The sequence below is a fragment of the Pogonomyrmex barbatus genome, unplaced genomic scaffold (assembly GCF_055798465.1).
Source record: "Pogonomyrmex barbatus isolate J1 unplaced genomic scaffold, ASM5579846v1 scaffold4, whole genome shotgun sequence".
Taxonomy (NCBI): domain Eukaryota; kingdom Metazoa; phylum Arthropoda; class Insecta; order Hymenoptera; family Formicidae; genus Pogonomyrmex; species Pogonomyrmex barbatus.
The window spans coordinates 5,622,792-5,642,336 of NW_028297138.1; the positions used below are offsets into that span (position 1 = coordinate 5,622,792).

A 19,545-nucleotide genomic window follows, 5' to 3' on the forward strand; every position below is an offset into this window, starting at 1 on the left:
ATTATTAAAACTTCTTTTTGCGGATAAGAAAATGTCAAGATATAAAAAAATCATATACGCAAACGTTAATCGAGCTCTGACGTCTTAATTCACAATTTCTCTGCTTATAGTGCTCATGACGTCGATCGCTGGCGCAAATAGTGAAAGTATCGCAGGAACGTACAAAATTGAGAACTGTGCACAACTGATGAGAAATAAATAAACGTCAGAAGTGACGTTTAAATATAACATATTTAAGAAACCGTTCTACCTAGTTGTAATAAGCAAAAGTTATTGCGGCAATCGGAGAGTTCTTTTCTCTTTTTCGAAGAGTCCGTAAATTCACTCGACGGAACAAAGTGTATTGCTAAATTCATAAAAAATCGACAAAACGATCATTACTTGCACGAAACGATTCGTTTCGTGCAAGTAAAAAGTAGGTCGTATGCCATGGTTCATTGACAATAAGCGAAAATATACTTCAAGGTTATATCAACTAGATGCCGCGAAAAAAGATTGATTGTGCTGACCGGTGAAACGGCGAATGATCAGCGTAAAACCGCCGTGCTATCGTAATATAAAATTGAATCGTCTCACAGATATCATGGATTATCATTCACCATTAATCGATAATATTGTGCATGTTAATCGTTTTTTCGTCATCGTGTTGTTTCTTGATAATGATCGTATCGACAGAAATCGTGACGGTTAAATAGAAGAAATGCACATACCCTCCTCATCTATCATTGCGCAATCGATATTATATAATCCTTTTTATAATACTTTGAATCACCACAGCTTTGAGCTTTCCACTCACGTTCCTAACGAGTGAACAGTCACGAGTTACATTATTCTAAACGGCGGCAGGTACATATGCACATATGCATAACATTTATTTAATTGTCCGTCGTTCAATACAAATACATTATCCGGAGAACAAAAGACAAAGGACAAAAGGATAAGCAGATGGATATTACTCATCGGCGGAATATAAAGTACGTCCCTATTCTAAAGAAAAACAGAACATCATGATTCAGAAGATCATTCTTCACCTATTTCTTGCATCTGCGTTTCATTATCTGCTGTCTAATCTCGATATCTTATCTATATCTCGCGCCTGTACAGCCTCCTCGACAAAAATTGGCACATCACGATCGTTTTTCTGCTGCCATCATATATCGTTACGATGGCGAAACAATTTTTGGACCAAGTTTCGTGCAACTTTATATAATCGGGCACTTCCTTTTCCGAGTCATCATGTTTTCAAGATTCAAACGCGATTCAAATGCCGGGTTTACAAATTCAGCAGTTCGAGTCAAGTTTTCCTATGACCGTTTACAAATTAACAAGCTACAGATAGCTTTATGCGGTGCAATGACTTGATCCCAGTCAGATTTCAACATGTAACATTACTTTTCGTTGCGTCATGTATTCGAAATCATAGACTAATATCATAGACGATACTAAGACCGCGGTTATTTGTTTCCTTAACATGATGAGATTAATTAACTCAGTCAGTTGTATGTAATTAAAACTAAACAACTTTATGTATATCAAACTATCATTTATTAAATCACAATCATCATTTTTTATATCATTTTATTTTCCAATTTTTGCAGCTGTTTCAACGCTATTTCAACGAACGAAATTCGCTATTATAATATTAAAAGAACACTCAGCGTAATGAATGTAATTAAAACGATTTAATTCTCTTATCGAGCACGATTCTTGTTCGGGATAACGAAATCACTGACAATTAAGCTGTTCGCCTTGTTTAAAGACGCGGTAATCTACAATTATTTTACAGGTACGATTATTTCTGCTTGTATTTGCAAGTCTTTGCAGACAATTAATATATTGTCGCGTGTCCATGACAAATGGAAGAACGTTTCTTATTAACAAAATTAACATTCATTGTGTTCGTTAATCGGCAAGCAGAATCTGCTTTTCGCGGAAAAACTGGTTTACGCGATACTCTTGAACAATTATCCGACTTAATCTTGTCTTAACTACCCGATTTCGACGAAGTGTAGAGGAGATTAATTGTGTATAAACTTTCTTTTAATACTTTCCCTCGAGATGTTTTGCGAGACTAGCCTTGCCGAGCGCGATCGGATGACGTTTTTTTGTGCGTAGCGCTCCGTCTTAATTAAATTATACAAACGTAAAAATTGCAAAATCGATTTTTGGTATGGATTGACTTTCTTCTTATTTGTCATCGAAAATTGAAACCATTTTAACTCGGAATAAGTAAGAGAAAAATTGGAACCATTTTAGCTCGGGATAAGTAAGAGGAACATTTCACGAGAGTTATCTCAAACGTATCGCGAAACTTATTTCAAAGCAAAATATCGAATTACCCATTAACAATTGCATCGTATACCGATTAAAATATTACGGAAAATAAATTTAGTAACATTATTTGTAGATAGAAATGTCTCAGCAATAATTGCACACAATTGTTGCATTTATTTCTGTAACTTAGTAATTTTTAAATAATTTAAAAATTATATTCTAGTTCAGTATCACAGTGTGAAGGAGCAGATAAATATTATGAAGTACTATTCGATGTTCAAGAATGTCGAATTGTCATTCTGTGAGAGATGATAATGGATGATAACGTTGTTTTTAATCTTATCATTAAAGAAACAAGCGCTATTACAAGCGAAATTACTTGCAAAGATCAACCCCCATTAAAGATAATTTGCACTTTAATGAGACAATACAAAAAATCGAGAAATTCAATAGAATTATCCTCTCAACTTTTTATTTATATAATACAGAATGTAATTTTTGCGAACCGCCATATAATAAATTATGCTTTAACATCTTGAACGATGCAGAAGAAACAAGGATTTCAGATAAAATTTATAAATGTACCTATAAATACAACATAATAGACCGGTGAAACTGTTGTCATTTTGGCTAATTCAATTTCATCCATGTTTACGAGAATTGTTAAATCGATCTTTGAAATCTTTTCTTTCTTGTTTAAAGAAAATTCACGCGATAGAAGGCATAAGATTCGAACACAAAAGCAGCCAAAGGTAACACGAGAGATTGCGTTACGGCGCCTTCGCACTTACAATTAATCGCAACACGCCGCGCTCGAGTGGACATCATTTTAGCGACAATCATTCTATTGGCTATTTTTAGCCGGAAATAGGTCGGTGTGTGTGGAGGGTTGGTGGCAATAAGAGGCCATGCTGAATAGTTTCTGCCGGCGGGTGTCGTCGCCGAGCCACGAGGTTCGAGAATCACCGTTGCTCGAGTCAATTATCTTCATGGGTATCTTTTCTTCGTCTCTCGTTTCTGAGTCTCGCGATTAAAATCTCGACTCCGTACGACGTTAATAACATATTTTTGGTGTCAAAAAAAAAAAAAATATCGCGAAATTGTCATAGCAAGTTGATGGGACGCTGTAACTTCCGATTCGCATCAATCTGTCGCCGCAATTACCGCATGTGTTTTTGACAGTGATTCATGACACCGACAAACGTTACTGTCAGAATATGAAGAATGGATTTTATGCAGAGAAACCGCTAATTTAGAATATCACATTAAATTTTCGATATCAAAGATGGTTTCAAATAGGATAATCCAAAAAAAAATTTCGATATATAGTTGATACGACATCTTTAAGAGGATTTGTGCGCTATAACTAGATATATGTCCGCTTATTAACATAGATTGATTAACGGCGTAAGACAACGATCTCGATTGATGGATGTTCTAGTGCACGATGAATATATTTGAGTATGATGAGCTAGAATCGTCGGTGTTTACGCATGTGATGACAGCCATGCATCCCGTACTTATCTCTTTCCGGGAAATCCTCTCTTCTTTTTTTCATCATTCTTATCCAATTCCTCAAGCATTAATAAATTTCTATCATATTTATTTTTTGACATACAAATTTTGTATAACAAAAATTACATACAATTAAAAATTCTATATATATTAAACATTTTTAAGTATCTAAAAGATTATTTTCTCTATTTTTTTGTATGAATTAATAATTATATACAATAATCAATTTATAATTGTATTATATATAAACAATTATAAATAGAAAGTGAGAAACAGGTGAAGAGTGATCTAATCATGATGTTCTGTTTTTCTTTAGAATAGGGATATACTTTATATTCCGCCAATAAGTAATATCAATTTGCTTATCCTTTTGTCCTTTGTTCCCCGAACAATTATCTATCAATATCTATATAGATATTAACTATAATTATAATATAATAAAAATAATAAATTTTTTAAATATATCAATGTATTATTTAGCATATTGTCTTTTAATAATTAAATACTCTTAATATCAACATATTCAAGTTTGTCTGACGCATTTCTGGTTTAACCGACAAAGAATCGGACATGATATGTACAATAATTTAGACTCGTATCACTATATGTAAGCTTGTGCAAGGATGAATAACATCTATCACGCTCATCAATCAACACACAATCAGCTTACGTAAAAATCTTGTTTTTTTTTGTGTCGCATATTTAAACGACTGTTCCACACGAAAGTACATGAAACAGTAAATAATTAACGTTTTTATCCGAAATAGATTTCAATCTTTCCAAGAGCGATCAATCACTACAGTCTAAAATTATTATTAGAACAATATGTATTCTTAAACAGATGTTTGAGTTAAGTTTGTTTGATATAAGTTCAATCTAAAAATACATTGAGAAATAATAAGCATTGAGAAATACATTGAGAAATAATAATATTTTTAGCAGGCTCATTAATGTAAAACCCAAACCTTTTTTGTCAAATATGAATTAACGAAAATTAATTAATTATATGATCGCATCTCGGACCAAGATTGTTACAGACGAACTCAATCCGCAGTGAGAAAGGTCGACTTGATCAGCCACGGCGATGGTAAATGATTATTAATAGCAACAGGCGACAACTAAGAGGTGTCATGGAATTAATTACCACACGCGTAATGACACTGTCATTAGGCAATTCAAGAATTCGTCATCATCTATTGAATATAACTGTACGCACTTGAGTAAATGCGGGTCGCATCCGCTACATGATCGAAGAATGTGTGCTTCGGCGCAAATCGCGTGTTTCTGCGCGATATCAACTTCACGTACTTCTCAAATAATCTCAAATAATCTAATCGGAAGCTAATTGGAAAATCGATCGGAATGATACCAATAAATGACGGCACTTGTTATGACGCACATAATAGAATGAATATTTAAGCGTGAATATTTAACCCTGATCCATTGAAAAGATTCTCTCAGCTCTGAGTGTACTGCACCGTTATAAAAAAATCGATAAATTAACTGGTAAGAAAATTAAAGAGATATAATAAATATGAACTATCAATCGTCTAGAAATAATATTATTTCTTACACAATTATGGGACAAATTTCTGATTGAAGATGTCATCACACGCAACAGCACATCTGCACAAAGAAAACTTTATATCCAAAATTACTAATGTAATAATGTAATAGAAGTTACAAACCATCAGGTAATTACAAATTTTTTTAAAAACAATAATGCAATGTAATTTTTATACTTTGTCTTAGTAAAAATTTTTATATTATACAAGGCAAAACTTGTTGAATAAAAGTTAGTATTGTAAAGACAAGTAAAAAATATATGAGAGAAAATTTTTATTTAGTAATTTTTTACTATAGTAGATACTATAGTAAAAATTAACACTTTCCACTTTAGAATATGGCTTGAGCGCCGATTTAACAAAAATTATTTTATTTATATGACAAAAATTAGTGTTGCCATAGTAAAAGTTATATCGAAATCATGTAAACGTTTCAAATTCAGCGACTCAATTTAATTTTAAATTTTACTATGTCGTACTGTAATTTAGTCTATAAAGTCATGATGATCTACTGATAATAAAAAAATAGTAAAATGTGATTCAAAATTGTATTAATAAAACTTAATATAAAATTTTCTCGCGTATATGTTTATCGCATCAGACGATACATTCCCTATGTGCATTCCCCAGCACTCGCGTTCGTACTCATCGACGCAACATGTGTTAATTAAGGATACGCATACATCTAAATCATGCAGAAACGACATATGATTATTCAGGCACGATTCAATGAAAAACGACGGAGTTACGAATGCATCCGCCTTCGAGGAGAGGTCCGAAGGATTCTTGTCATGCGGCCGCTAGTTAATCGCTATCGGCCAAGAACACGAGAATTCATTTTGTACGATGCATATCGCCCGATAAAAAAATGTCGAAAAAAATACGAGGGAAAAGGAAGGAAGATTGCACGTGCAATCACAGTTATGTAATGCGCGAGCAATTACGCAAATTGTTCAGTCCGATGACAAAAAGCGCACGAAAACGAATAAGATGAATGTCTCGTGACATCCGGTAAATCCAGTTTATAGTAATTAAATTCTTTTGTAGATGTGGAATCACAGATCATCGTACGATCGATGACGATCAATTCGAGAGGAATCACTTAAGTTAAGCATAAGATTATGCACGTGATTGCAATTCGTTATTATTCATTTGAGACTCATGAACAGTGTGAAAGAGCAGATTTATTGTTTATCATTCACATCGCTAACGAGGCAGTTTTAAACAAAATTAAAGAATATGAATTCATCATAAATTAGTTAATTCATTCTAGACTATGCGTTAAAATTCGTATTTACTCATGTATTTCCGTGACTCATCAGCCCACTGATAAGATACTTGCTAGTAAAACATGAATTAGTACATAACATAAACGAGTCGCACATTATGAATAACGAATAACAAATCACGAACACTATGGAAGATTTAACGAACGACAAATCTTATATGAAGAGCGAACTGCGAATTACGAAGCGCAAATCGCACATAGTCTGATGCTAACTTTATTATTCAGTCGATCTCATGGATGAAGCTGGTGTCGCGGTTTCCTTCTTGCGGTGAATGTCGTGAGTTCTATTATGTAATATGCGATTGTGTTTCTTCTAACGCGAGTCGTAATATAAGAGCAGCGATCGACATTAATGATAATATCTCGCGATATTGAGAGTAATCAACCTATTATATATATACATATATATATATATAGGGTGTCCCAAAAAAAGGTCAAGCGGTCATATGCAAATAGAACAGACTAAACTAAGTCGAAAAGTCTTGTACTATTTTGCGATTTTTGCAATAGTTAACGAGTTATTAATTTATGAAAATAGTCAAATTGCAAACGCGCGATGAAAGAGGACCGCCCAATGAGACACGCGTTCGCCGTCGCTAGACACGCGTGGAGTTGTTAATTGCAAGCGGCATTGACTACGCTTTCATCTACGTATGTTACGTGCGCCTAGTGTGCTCTACGTGTGTCTAGCAACGGCGAATGTGTCTCACTGGGCAGTTTTATCTCACCGCGTTGATAGGCGCGTGAGGAATTGTTTACTTCAAGTGGCAATAGCTATAGCCAATATATTAAAGAAATCAATTCCTCGCGCGCCTAGCAACGATGATCGCCGGGCGGGAATATTTTACTGCTCGCTTGCATTTGCCGGTGGGCCGGGCTAATACGGTCATTTTTAAGTATTAATAACTCGTGATAATTATCGTGAAAATTGCAAAATGATACAGAACTTTTCTATTCAGTTTTACTAGCTCTATTTACACATGATATGACCGATGCCGGACACCCTGTATATAGGCTGATTGTTGTGTTTGATAAACACAAATATATATATATATATATACCGCGATAAACAATTGAAGATAATTAGAGCAAAGTGCTTGGCTTAATAAAGATAACAAAATTAGAAGTAATAAGAATAAGAAAAATATATACCTATTAGAAGTTAGCCCCCCACTTTTAGAAATAACTTATTTTGAGAGTTGTGCTGAATTGTGCTAGGTTTGTGCTACATTGTGCCCGAATTTTAAAACCGTAATGTGAAAAATGTCATAAAAAATGAAAAAAAACGACATTTTAGGCTAGCCCCCCACTTTGCGATTTTTTTAATTTTCTCGATTGTGCTAGGTTGTGCTAGGTTGTGCTAACATTGTGCCAAAATATTATCTTTAAAAAATAATAACAATAGAAGTTATGATAAAAAATAGATTTGGGAAAAAAAATATATAAATGACATTTATTCTTATATCAGTCATCTAAAGAGTATGCAAATGCATATCTAATATATATTCGCTTAGCACAAGTTGGCACAACCGTCGGTTTCGTCAGCACAACGATATAAAGAGCACTTTACTCTTGAACGTGGCCCTTCGCGCACGCATTTTTTGTTAAAAATTCGGATTTTTAGTTATTGGATGTCCATAATACTGCATATCTGAGTTGTGCTAGGCTAGCCCAAGTTGGCACAACCATAACTTTCGTCAGCACAACTATATAAAGGGCACTTTACTCTTGAGCGCGGCCCTTCGCGCATGCATTTTTTGTTAAAAATTCGGATTTGTAGTTATTGGATGTCCATAATACTGCATATCTGAGTTGTGCTAGCCTAGCACAAGTTGGCACAACCATAACTTTCGTCAGCACAACGATATAAAGGGCACTTTACTCTTGAGCGCGGCCCTTCGCGCACGCATTTTTTGTTAAAAACTCGGGTTTGTAGTTATTGGATGTCCATAATACTGCATATCTGAGTTGTGCTAGCCTAGCACAAGTTGGCACAACCATAACTTTCGTCAGCACAACGATATAAAGGGCACTTTACTCTTGAGCGCGGCCCTTCGCGCACGCATTTTTTGTTAAAAATTCGGATTTTTAGTTATTGGATGTCCATAATACTGCATATCTGAGTTGTGCTAGGCTAGCACAAGTTGGCACAACCATAACTTTCGTCAGCACAACGATATAAAGGGCACTTTACTCTTGAGCGCGGCCCTTCGCACACGCATTTTTTGTTAAAAACTCGGGTTTGTAGTTATTGGATGTTCATAATACTGCATATCTGAGTTGTGCTAGCCTAGCACAAGTTGGCACAACCGTCGGTTTCGTCAGCACAACGATATAAAGGGCACTTTACTCTTGAACGCGGCCCTTCGCGCACGCATTTTTTGTTAAAAATTCGGAATTTTAGTTATTGGATGTCCATAATACTGCATATCTGAGTTGTGCTAGCCTAGCACAAGTTGGCACAACCGTCGATTTCGTCAGCACAACGATATGAAGGGTACTTTACTCTTGATCGCAGCCCTTCGCGTACGCATTTTTTGTTAAAAACTCGGGTTTGTAATTATTGGATATTCATAATACTACATATCTGAGTTGTGCTAGCCTAGCACAAGTTGGCACAACCATAACTTTCGTCAGCACAACGATATAAAGGGCACTTTACTCTTGAACGCGGTTCTTCGCGCACGCATTTTTTGTTAAAAATTCGGATTTGTAGTTATTGGATGTTCATAATACTGCATATCTGAGTTGTGCTAGCCTAGCACAAGTCAGATATGCAGTATTATGAATATCCAATAATTACAAACCCGAGTTTTTAACAAAAAATGCGTGCGCGAAGGGCCGTGATCAAGAGTAAAGTACCCTTCATATCGTTGTGCTGACGAAATCGACGGTTGTGCCAACTTGTGCTAGGCTAGCACAACTCAGATATGTAGTATTATGAATCCAATAATTACAAATCCGAGTTTTTAACAAAAAATGCGTGCGCGAAGGACCGCGTTCAAGAGTAAAGTGCCCTTTATATCGTTGTGCTGACGAAAGTTATGATTGTGCCAACTTGTGCTAGGCTAGCACAACTCAGATATGCAATATTATGAACATCCAATAACTACAAATCCGAATTTTTAACAAAAAATGCGCGCGCGAAGGGTCGCGCTCAAGAGTAAAGTGCCCTTCATATCGTTCTGCTGACGAAACCGACGATTGTGCCGATTTGTGCTAAGCGAATATATATTAGATATGCATTTGCATACTCTTTAGATGACTGATATAAGAATAAATGTCATTTATATATTTTTTTTCCCAAATCTATTTTTTATCATAACTTCTATTGTTATTATTTTTTAAAGATAATATTTTGGCACAATGTTAGCACAACCTAGCACAACCTAGCACAATCGAGAAAATTAAAAAAATCGCAAAGTGGGGGGCTAGCCTAAAATGTCGTTTTTTTTCATTTTTTATGACATTTTTCACATTACGGTTTTAAAATTCGGGCACAATGTAGCACAAACCTAGCACAATTCAGCACAACTCTCAAAATAAGTTATTTCTAAAAGTGGGGGGCTAACTTCTAATAGGTAAAATATATATGTGTTTGATAAACTTAAGAACATATATATATATATATATATATGTGTGTGTGTGTGTGTAAAAATATGTGTAAAAATATACTCTGCATTGCGTTGAGCTTAGATTCGTTGATTTGATAGATCAAATGATCATACAGATCAATCATTTGCATCTTTGCGGAATGCAAATTTTCATTCATGAAAGAAGCCATACTGCCATCTTTTAATATGATCTCGTAATAAAATGATTTACACACTGATGGATAAGAAACTGTCGATAAAGACAACGTCGATAAGGCAGTTCATCAGTCGGTAAAAAAAAAGAAATAAATTATTACATTGTGTTGCATCACAAAATATACTCTCATTTATATACAACTTTAAAATATGCAAAAATTGCAAAAATTATATCAAACTTATATCAAAGAGTTTAATACATCAAAAGTCGTCAAAAAGAAAAAAAATGAAAAAGAGCGAGAAGGGTTTTTAGAGAAAAAGAAATTTTTTTAATTTTATTCAATAAAATAAAGTCATTTATAAATTTTCATTTAAATATTATTTTATTTAAATATTCATTTAATTTTTATTTAAATATTATCTTTCATTTAAATTATTTATCATTAATTAATTATACAAGGATTTCTTTGCATATATAGTTTGTTATAATGACCATATCATAACAATAAGGCATTCCCGAAAATATTTCTTCGCGAATATTTATTTATGATAAATTGTAGATCCGTGCTTGTCGGCACGTACGATCCGAGTTCTGGTTAACGCGAGACTCGCGAATGAGCGCATCGTCCGAAAGTGGAAGGTCTGCTGTCACGTGTAGTCTGTTCATTTATCATGACCTTGAAAACGCTCCGTTCTGTAAACTTATCCACGAATTTGTAACAATATGAGACAATCGGTGTTTTACATAAAGCGCATTTCAATGCATCTCTTCAATGCAATTTTATGCTAATAGCAGCATACAGAAACGCGAACAAAGTAATCGAGTAACGTTTTTTTTATCTTATCAATCCGGTGAAGTTCGCTTTGCGTGTCTGAAAAAATGGAAAATATTGTAAAATATACAACAACATTGTCAAGTGTAACTTTTCGCGTTAATGTATTATAAATTACGTTACGTAGTCGTATATATGCATCGTATATACTCAAAACTTTGTACGAACATCAGAAAATTTTCTTGCAATATAAAAAAAACTATAAATCACAATTTTTGCAATTTTAAACATCGCTAAGAAACTAATACACGCGCAATTTACTGTATGGCTAGTCTTTAAGATCACGAAGAGGAGCTTTGCGCATTTGCCAAGACACGCAAAGTTTAAATCGTGGAAAATTTTTATCACCGTCTGCAAACGCGATCAGTCTCAGTCGATTCGTAGGGGAGAGACAAAATAATAAAGAACGCAATAGAGAGAATACTGATCTGCAATTATTTCATTGCGCTATGTGACGTCAACAAGCGTGCTCGCCAATCGCATGTGAGACCACGAGTGAACCCCAAGGCGAAATCGGCGGGCGAACGATATCAGCGCAAGCTCAATTAAAATTGATTTCACGATCGTGGGCGACAGACGAGACTGACCCTTCACCTCCGACAATGACGATTAATTGCGAACGTCAGGCTTTACAACGTCGTACGATAAATTCTGATCGAACTACTTAATAGCGATTAAAGGACCAACGAACACAAAGCATTTCTTTGTGTGCATGTGATCTAAAGAATTATGTATAAAACTTGAAATATCAAAAATTATAAAAATGTTTTTTATATTCTTATTTTATATATAATATATATTCTTAATTTAATTTATAACAACTAATACGAGGCTCATTCGATAGGTAAGATAAATTTTTGCGAGATAGTGCTACAATGAACTGTGTAGTATATGGCCAGGAATTAACACTATTCACAAACTGCCTCATACCTCAAGTTTCAGACAAAAGTGACGCTTAGTTTACATATAGCAGACGTTGGAAGTGAACATAGCAGCAGTGTCATAAAAGTAGAGAAAGACAAATTCCGTGATTAAACTTTTTTATTTAAAGAAGTGGACGGCTGCGCAGATTAAAGCCGAATTCACGGGGATTCTGCACTAGCGTTGAAGACCGTTTATTTTTGGATTAATGAAAAAGAGGTCGGACATCAACCAAAGATGAAGCGCACCCCGGCTGTCCAATTGAAATCACTACGCCAGAAACGATTGAAAAAATCCATTGTATCATCATGGAAGATTACCGAATAAAGGTGACATAGCATGACATAGCTGAAATTATAGGCGTCTCAGTAGATAGGGTGCATAATATCCTGCACAAAGAATTAGAAATGAAAAAACTTTGTGCACGATGGGTGTCGCGATTGCTGACCATCGATCAAAAACGCATGCGAAAAGATATTTCGCAGCAGTGTTTGTCGATGCTTAAGCGCAATCCACAAGACTTTTGGCGTCGATTCGACCGTAGACTTGGATCCATCATACACCCGAGTCAAAACAACAGTTGAAGCAATGGACAGCGCCTGGTGAATGTATGCCGAAGGAGACGAAGACTGTTTTATCGGCCGGGAAGATAATGACCACTGTTTTTTAGGATTCCCAAATCAGGAATCATCTTCATTGACTACTTACAGAAGGGTCAAACAGTCATAGGAGCATATTATTCTACACTTTTGAATCGTTTGTACGAAGAGCTGCAAACGAAACGGCCGAGATTGGCGCGCAAAAAAGTCATCTTTCACCATGACAATACTCCGGCTTACACCTCCACAGTCGCAATGGCAAAATTGCATGAATTAAGATTCAAATTGCTGTTCCATCCATCCTATTTTCCTGATTTGGCCCCTTATGACTTCTTTCTATTCCCAAACCTCAAAATCTGGCTCGAGGGAAAGAAATTTTCGTCCGATGAGGAGGTCATCGATGCGTATTTTGAAGGCCTCGAGACTTCCTATTTTTCCGAAGGGATAAAAAAATTGGAACACTGTTGAACTAAGTGTGTAGAGCTCCAAGGAGACTATGTCGAAAAATGAAAAAGAATTTTTCAGAAAATAGGTGATTTTATTGCTTTTTTACCTGACTTATCAAACGACCTTCGTAAAAATAAAGATATTTTGTAGGCGATTAAAATTCACGATACTAATGTTTTGAAAATAGCACATTATATAACAAATTTTTATTCGACTCAAGGATTAGGAAAATTGCAATATCATTTTATTGTTATTCAAAGATCATTGATAACGACAAATTAATTAATAATGTAATATTGTGCAATACAAAATTATATGAGAATGTAACATTGAATTGCGCGTTTACGGATACTTGAATTTTTAAATGTAATCATTCTCGTTATACGATTGAAAAAACGTCCATATAATGATTCTGCGAATATGATCAATGATGTGAATCATTCTGAAAATCCGACTGATTAGAGGCACCTATTGGAATGAGTTATTTTTAACGACCAAAATTATTCGTACTTATTCGCAAACAGACACCAAGTGTATATATTGTTACGTTTAATGACAAGTGAGTAAACTCAAGCGAAGACTCATAATTGCAAAGTATAATTAATTAACCATGACGATGTGCAACTTCATAGAATGTTAAGTAATTATGATTGTTAGCGTAACAATATTAAGTAATACCGAATGATAATGAACTGAATAGATCATGCACTGTAAGTAATTTTCTCTAATGAGCTATGATTTAGAATGAATAAATATATTTTACTTCTTGCCATTTTATCTTCGGAAAAAAAGAAGATATAATACCTATTACATATAGTCATAATGCAACTATGTTTCTGAAAGCCTTCATAATTTCAAGAATCATTGATATTCTCGATATTTTCCAATTAGATAATTATAAAACTTAATAAATACATATGCATACAATATTAATAATCATGAACGCGTTAATTTGCGGATGTCACTTTACGAGTCTCTACTCGATAAAATGTGCAATTCCGTAACAATAAGAATGTTGAGTATAGGATAGAATGTTGATATGTCGCTAATCAAGGTAAAAGTAGAATTACTTTCCGTTCGATCAATCGTGGATCTTTTTACCAACTCACAATACTCTCGAGATCCCTGCGTTATCATACAATCATGCAAACAATCTTCGATTTCCGCTTTAATTAAATAAATGTTTCTCATCCAATTTAATCCAAATTCTTTATTTGCAAATTTTATTTGAATTTTATTTGCTTGTGATTAGTACATAAAAGTTTGCGAATTTCCTTTTTCCACATGAAATATGTCTTGTTTCATTGATGAGAGATTACGTGAAAAGTAAACTAGCAAAGGTTAAAATAATAACAAAGTTGCGCAGGTGGTAAACGAACAAATGGCGAAAGTCTCACGCTTATCTCACATTAATACGAGGCCAAAGTCCGCAAAATGTGTAATGTTACATCATCGAGCATAATACAAAATACGAGGAACGATTGATAACAGTAAAATTAAAATTCAAAGTGACGTCACGACATTTTTACTCATTTTATATTTTCAAATTAAAAGATTCTCATCAGGAAATCTTTTGTAACTCGAGCTAAATCGATCATATATCGAAAATCACGAGCTTTGGAATATTCAAGTTGAGAACCAGTATTTAGTCGAGCCCCTCGGTCAACAATCAATCTATCCAATGAGCGGCTTTCTTGTTGTGACGTCGTAGGTCATCAAGTCATCAAATTCAAGCGACGGCTGATTTGTCGGCTCGCGTGTTACTCATTACGAGACATTTTATTGGCAAATCGGTCAAAGTCACGTATATTGCTCCAATTGTTGCGGTCAATCGAGTCTAGTTCGCTAAACAATGTCATCAAAAGTATAACTGCTAAATTAGTCACCGACATCAAACAATTTCCGCAATCGTCTAATGATACATTCTTTGATCAGATTACAAAATTTGTTTTGCAAAAAGAGTGAAATATTTTGTTTTAATTTTTTGCTACCATCAGCATTAGCATCTTAAATAAATCTCTTTCTAAGAGAACTAAATTTCCGAAGATTATTATATATATATGAAACAAAAAGTTTTATATCCATTACTTAAATTTATAAAATAAAATAAATTCAATTCTGTGCAACATAAATTACTATTAATGATTAATCAACTCATAAATCGACATAATTAAATAATCGATTTATTTGCATCAAATACGTGTCTTCCTTGACGCGACTCCAAAGTTTTCGTAAACAATTTGATAATCGTCGTAATTTCCGCGGGGATTCTCTTTCCGCACAATCGCAGCGGGAATATAATATTGTCTTCAATGACGCAAGATAATCAAGTAATTTGACGTCAGCGAATACAATCTCTGATAGCAAATTGCGTTGAACACATTGGTGCGTGCTAAAAGTTGTGGCATGCGGTAGCTTTACTACAATTTACTATTTTGGCTCTTTGTTTTGTCGATTTAATAACCTTTGTAGCTTTTGTTAAACTTTATATCTTTTGTTATAATGTTCCTTTGTGTCAATTCAGAATCGACGATCTTTAACTTGATGTTGTTAAAATGAAAATATTTAACACGATTAGTAAAGTAGGATCTCTTATAATCCCAGAAAGAAGCTCAATTATAATAATACAAAATTTTTAGAATATGTTCAATAAAATTCGGTTCTGGAACCAAAATATATCAAATGTCAAATTACTTAAAAAAACTTTTTTTTAATCACAGTAACAAATGTAGAATAATTGTAAAAATAACATTGTGTTTGTAATACCTGGGATTTGTCATATCTCGCGCTTAACGGGTTAACAGTCGACAGGCAAATTTGCCACGAGTTTCAGAATGAGAACCGCTCGAGACGAGCCTCTCGTTCAACCGGTTGGATCGCCAATCACGAACCGTCTCGCTACCAACGCCTACCGAACCGACGAATCACGAGCAACCAAGGCGAAGGCTCGTCTTGTATCTTGCACCTCCAACATTGAAGCTTTCTCTTCGGCACTATCGTGCTGAATCGTGAGATTTGACGTTGAACCGACAATTACGCTATTCGAACGGACTTTGAGCGAGACGCATGGCAACAATAAATCTCATGTATTCGTCTCACGATGACGAGACGGCAAACATCTCGTAGATATTGACATGATAATGGAAAGCGCGTCACCGCATGACGCAAGGCAAGATCGAAAGTGCATCGAAGGATGATGGAACTTTTTCGCAAAATTGCGTTGCTGCTTGTGAACGAGTTCTCTAACGGCGAACGAAAGGCTGTACGAAACTGAAGGGCAAGAGAGGATGAAATTTGACCTATTTTATACCGTTTAATATCCTAGCAATATAAATTTTTATTAATATACTCCAAAAAAATTGAGTAAGCAGAATAATTTATATTTCTCATTCAAAGAACTGAAATTTATTCTTCTTTTTCTTCTTTTATTATTAATGTACATTTGTCACGAAATATTGTTTGATAACTCTGGATCCGTATGTTCATTCCAAGAATATGACTACGAGATTACGATATCGATTAAAGATTAAACCGCAACAAAAGCGTTTTACGAAATCCTCCTTGTTAAAATAAAACGTGTCGATCATGTAAAACTGAAATTCCGGGAATTAATTTATTTCCCACTACTCATAAAAAAATAATGATAATTCATGGAAAACACATCGGGAATTTCTTAGCGAGTGAAATTTATTCGTAGCTGACATAAGTAGAAGTTCGTTATTCAAGAATTACCCAACCGCAATCGGCGACTGCGCTTTTGCACAGTCTGCGCTGCAGACAAAGCAACATCCGTTCTTGCTGATACAGCATTTATGCGGCTGCCCGCTACTTTATATCCACGACCTAAACAAAAACTAAAAATAAGAGTCGCGCCTTGACGATGTCATGTGAAAAAAGATCATTCGCGGATATTTAAAAGTTCTAGGAAGTTTACTATCAACCCGCTAAATAAAATTCAAGCATGCGGGAGGAACAAACACGAAATTCTTTCTCTTTGTTTCTCTTTCTTTCTGTCTGTCTTTCCCTGTCTGAAACGATGCTGTGTGCGATTTTCATCGATACGTTATAGCTGCACTCACATTCATCTAATAATATCGTCCGCGCCGGCCGTATAACTTACTTAGGTAGGTCGACATCAATTTTGGCACAGCGTCAATTGTGACATACGAAAAGCATGCTCTCTGTTCGCGAGAACCCATGTTAATTTCGTACATAGTTGCTCATTCACATTCGTAACTCCGATCGTTCTAATACGTGTTATTTCAACTCCCCCAAAAAATTCAATGAGTAACACGATAGAAATAAATATAGAAGATTAAGAAGATAAAAAAATGCCACATCATGATGCGAAGAACTAAACTAACAGGTAAAAATTAATATCGTCAACGTGGATCGTGAATATTTAAAAATTTTCGCGAGTATTATTCAGCCTTCAGTCTTCTTTTTAAACCAAAATCGTAAACCAAAATCAGGTAGTATTTATTTCAGTGAGACTTTTCATGCATCCGCTTATATATGAAAATATAAAAAATCTCAAGTCATAGCATTATATCTTATGACAATTTCATGTAAACGTCATATTTTATACATTATTTATATTTATAGCAAAATCCCAGAATATCCTTATTATTTTATAATGTAAAATATACATTAGATATCTGAAATGATTAATTAAAATTTTGTAATGCGTTTCAATATGTATAAATTATAGGTGATATACGTATTTTTAAATATTTAAATATTGATCAGTATGTATAATGTAAAAAACTAATTGAGCTCTTCTTTTTTACGCAGGTTAAGAAGAATATATAAAATACTACGCAAATATATAAAATAATACGCAAAACAATTCGAGACTTGCTAATTTCGACTACGCAATTGTTCACGGCCAATGGCATTATTAACATCATTCACATGCGCTGAATTGATTGACGCCTAATTCAAATTGATTCACTGGTTTTATGCTACAAAGAACAGTAACATTCCATTAGTGGTATCGCAATTTAGACACTAATTTATCTATATTGATTACAGGAAGATCAATTCAAGATTTTAATCCACCGATAAGGTGGATTGTGAGGTCAAATGTTTTACAATACCATAGATTGCTCTAAGCTAATTAAATTCCACATTTTTCTACTCCCGCGGCGAATGCAAATCGGAACCTTCGGCTGCCGCTTCCGAGAAGAATGTTCATCGTCAATGATATTCAAGAGGACACTAAATGACAATGATACCAAATTGTCCTTCGACACGGACACATGCACGAAATGCAAATCATGTAATTCAAAATGAGAATAGTATCATGCTATCATATCATTTTGTATTTTCTGTAACGATATATATGTACATTCCGATCTTCACTTCTTACAACATGACTGCAATAGTGCAGAACAGATCTAAAAATACGCACGTTATAGCTACCCTATAGCTACTCTAATCGCGACAGAGAATTGCGTTTCGTAAAAGATCATTCAAGTATTCTACATTAATTTCTAATTGTTAAATTGAGCCAAAAGAACACAAATGCTCGCGCGACGATATAAAGATCGTCACGATGTAAATTCAATTGTGGTGTACAATATTGTGGAATAGAAGAAATTAAAAAAGAGAATTAAAAATATTTTTAAAATATAAAAATTAACATTTTTAGAAAAATTACCTATCTATATTTAAAAAATTTATTATTTCTATTATTTCGCAAGTCTCTCTGATAATGCAATAATGCTTTTAATATTCTAACGAATATTCTGCATTTTATCTTTTTGTAATACAAGTTTGACATAATTTTTTTCATAATCTTTTTCATAATTCATATTCAAAAGAGCAAGCATTTATTTTAATATAGGGATCATTCTAACTTTCCACTCTCTAATTGTCATGCATGTTTTATTTAACGCAAATATTATGTAACGCAAAGGAATAAACCTCTGCGAATATGTACACATACATGTACACAGTCATGAAGTTGAGAAGCGTTTGCGAACCTTCACAGACACGTGCTAACGCACAACATTCGGATCTATAACGTACCTTTGTACCCGCTTGGGCGCAGTGAGCCGGAACAATGTTTAAAAGAGAGAGAGGAAGAGCAAGATATTCACTGAAATTGCGGCCGCACTATCAGCCCACTTTGGCGTCGTTTATCACCGCGGAGGAAACGAGCGGGCGCGTCGCAAGTGCGAAACTGGGGAAGTGAGAGCCGATCGGGAGAGTCGATCGCGCGTCGGACGTCGCTGACGAAACTCGTCCCCTGACGAAAGGCGAGACGAAAAACGTGAACCTCACGATGGTGCCGCGTTACGTACGTGACTAACTCGCTCGCGCGAGTAGTATCCGAGAGTGTCTCCGCGC

The 19,545-nt window shown here is 34.7% G+C and overlaps 1 protein-coding gene across 8 annotated transcripts in view; it reads right to left on the reverse strand.

The window, feature by feature from the left end:
• LOC105422688 (trehalase) overlaps positions 1-19,545 on the reverse strand; it is a 57,849-nt gene that overhangs the window by 22,015 nt on the left and 16,289 nt on the right. For 2 of the 8 annotated variants that reach the window (XM_089081211.1, XM_025217226.2), the window contains exon 1: positions 19,225-19,475. The exons of the other annotated variants lie outside the window; for them this stretch is intronic. The gene's annotated coding sequence lies outside the window, so the exon portion shown is untranslated. Of the gene's footprint in view, positions 1-19,224; positions 19,476-19,545 lie in introns of those variants that run through there. 8 annotated transcript variants of the gene reach the window in all.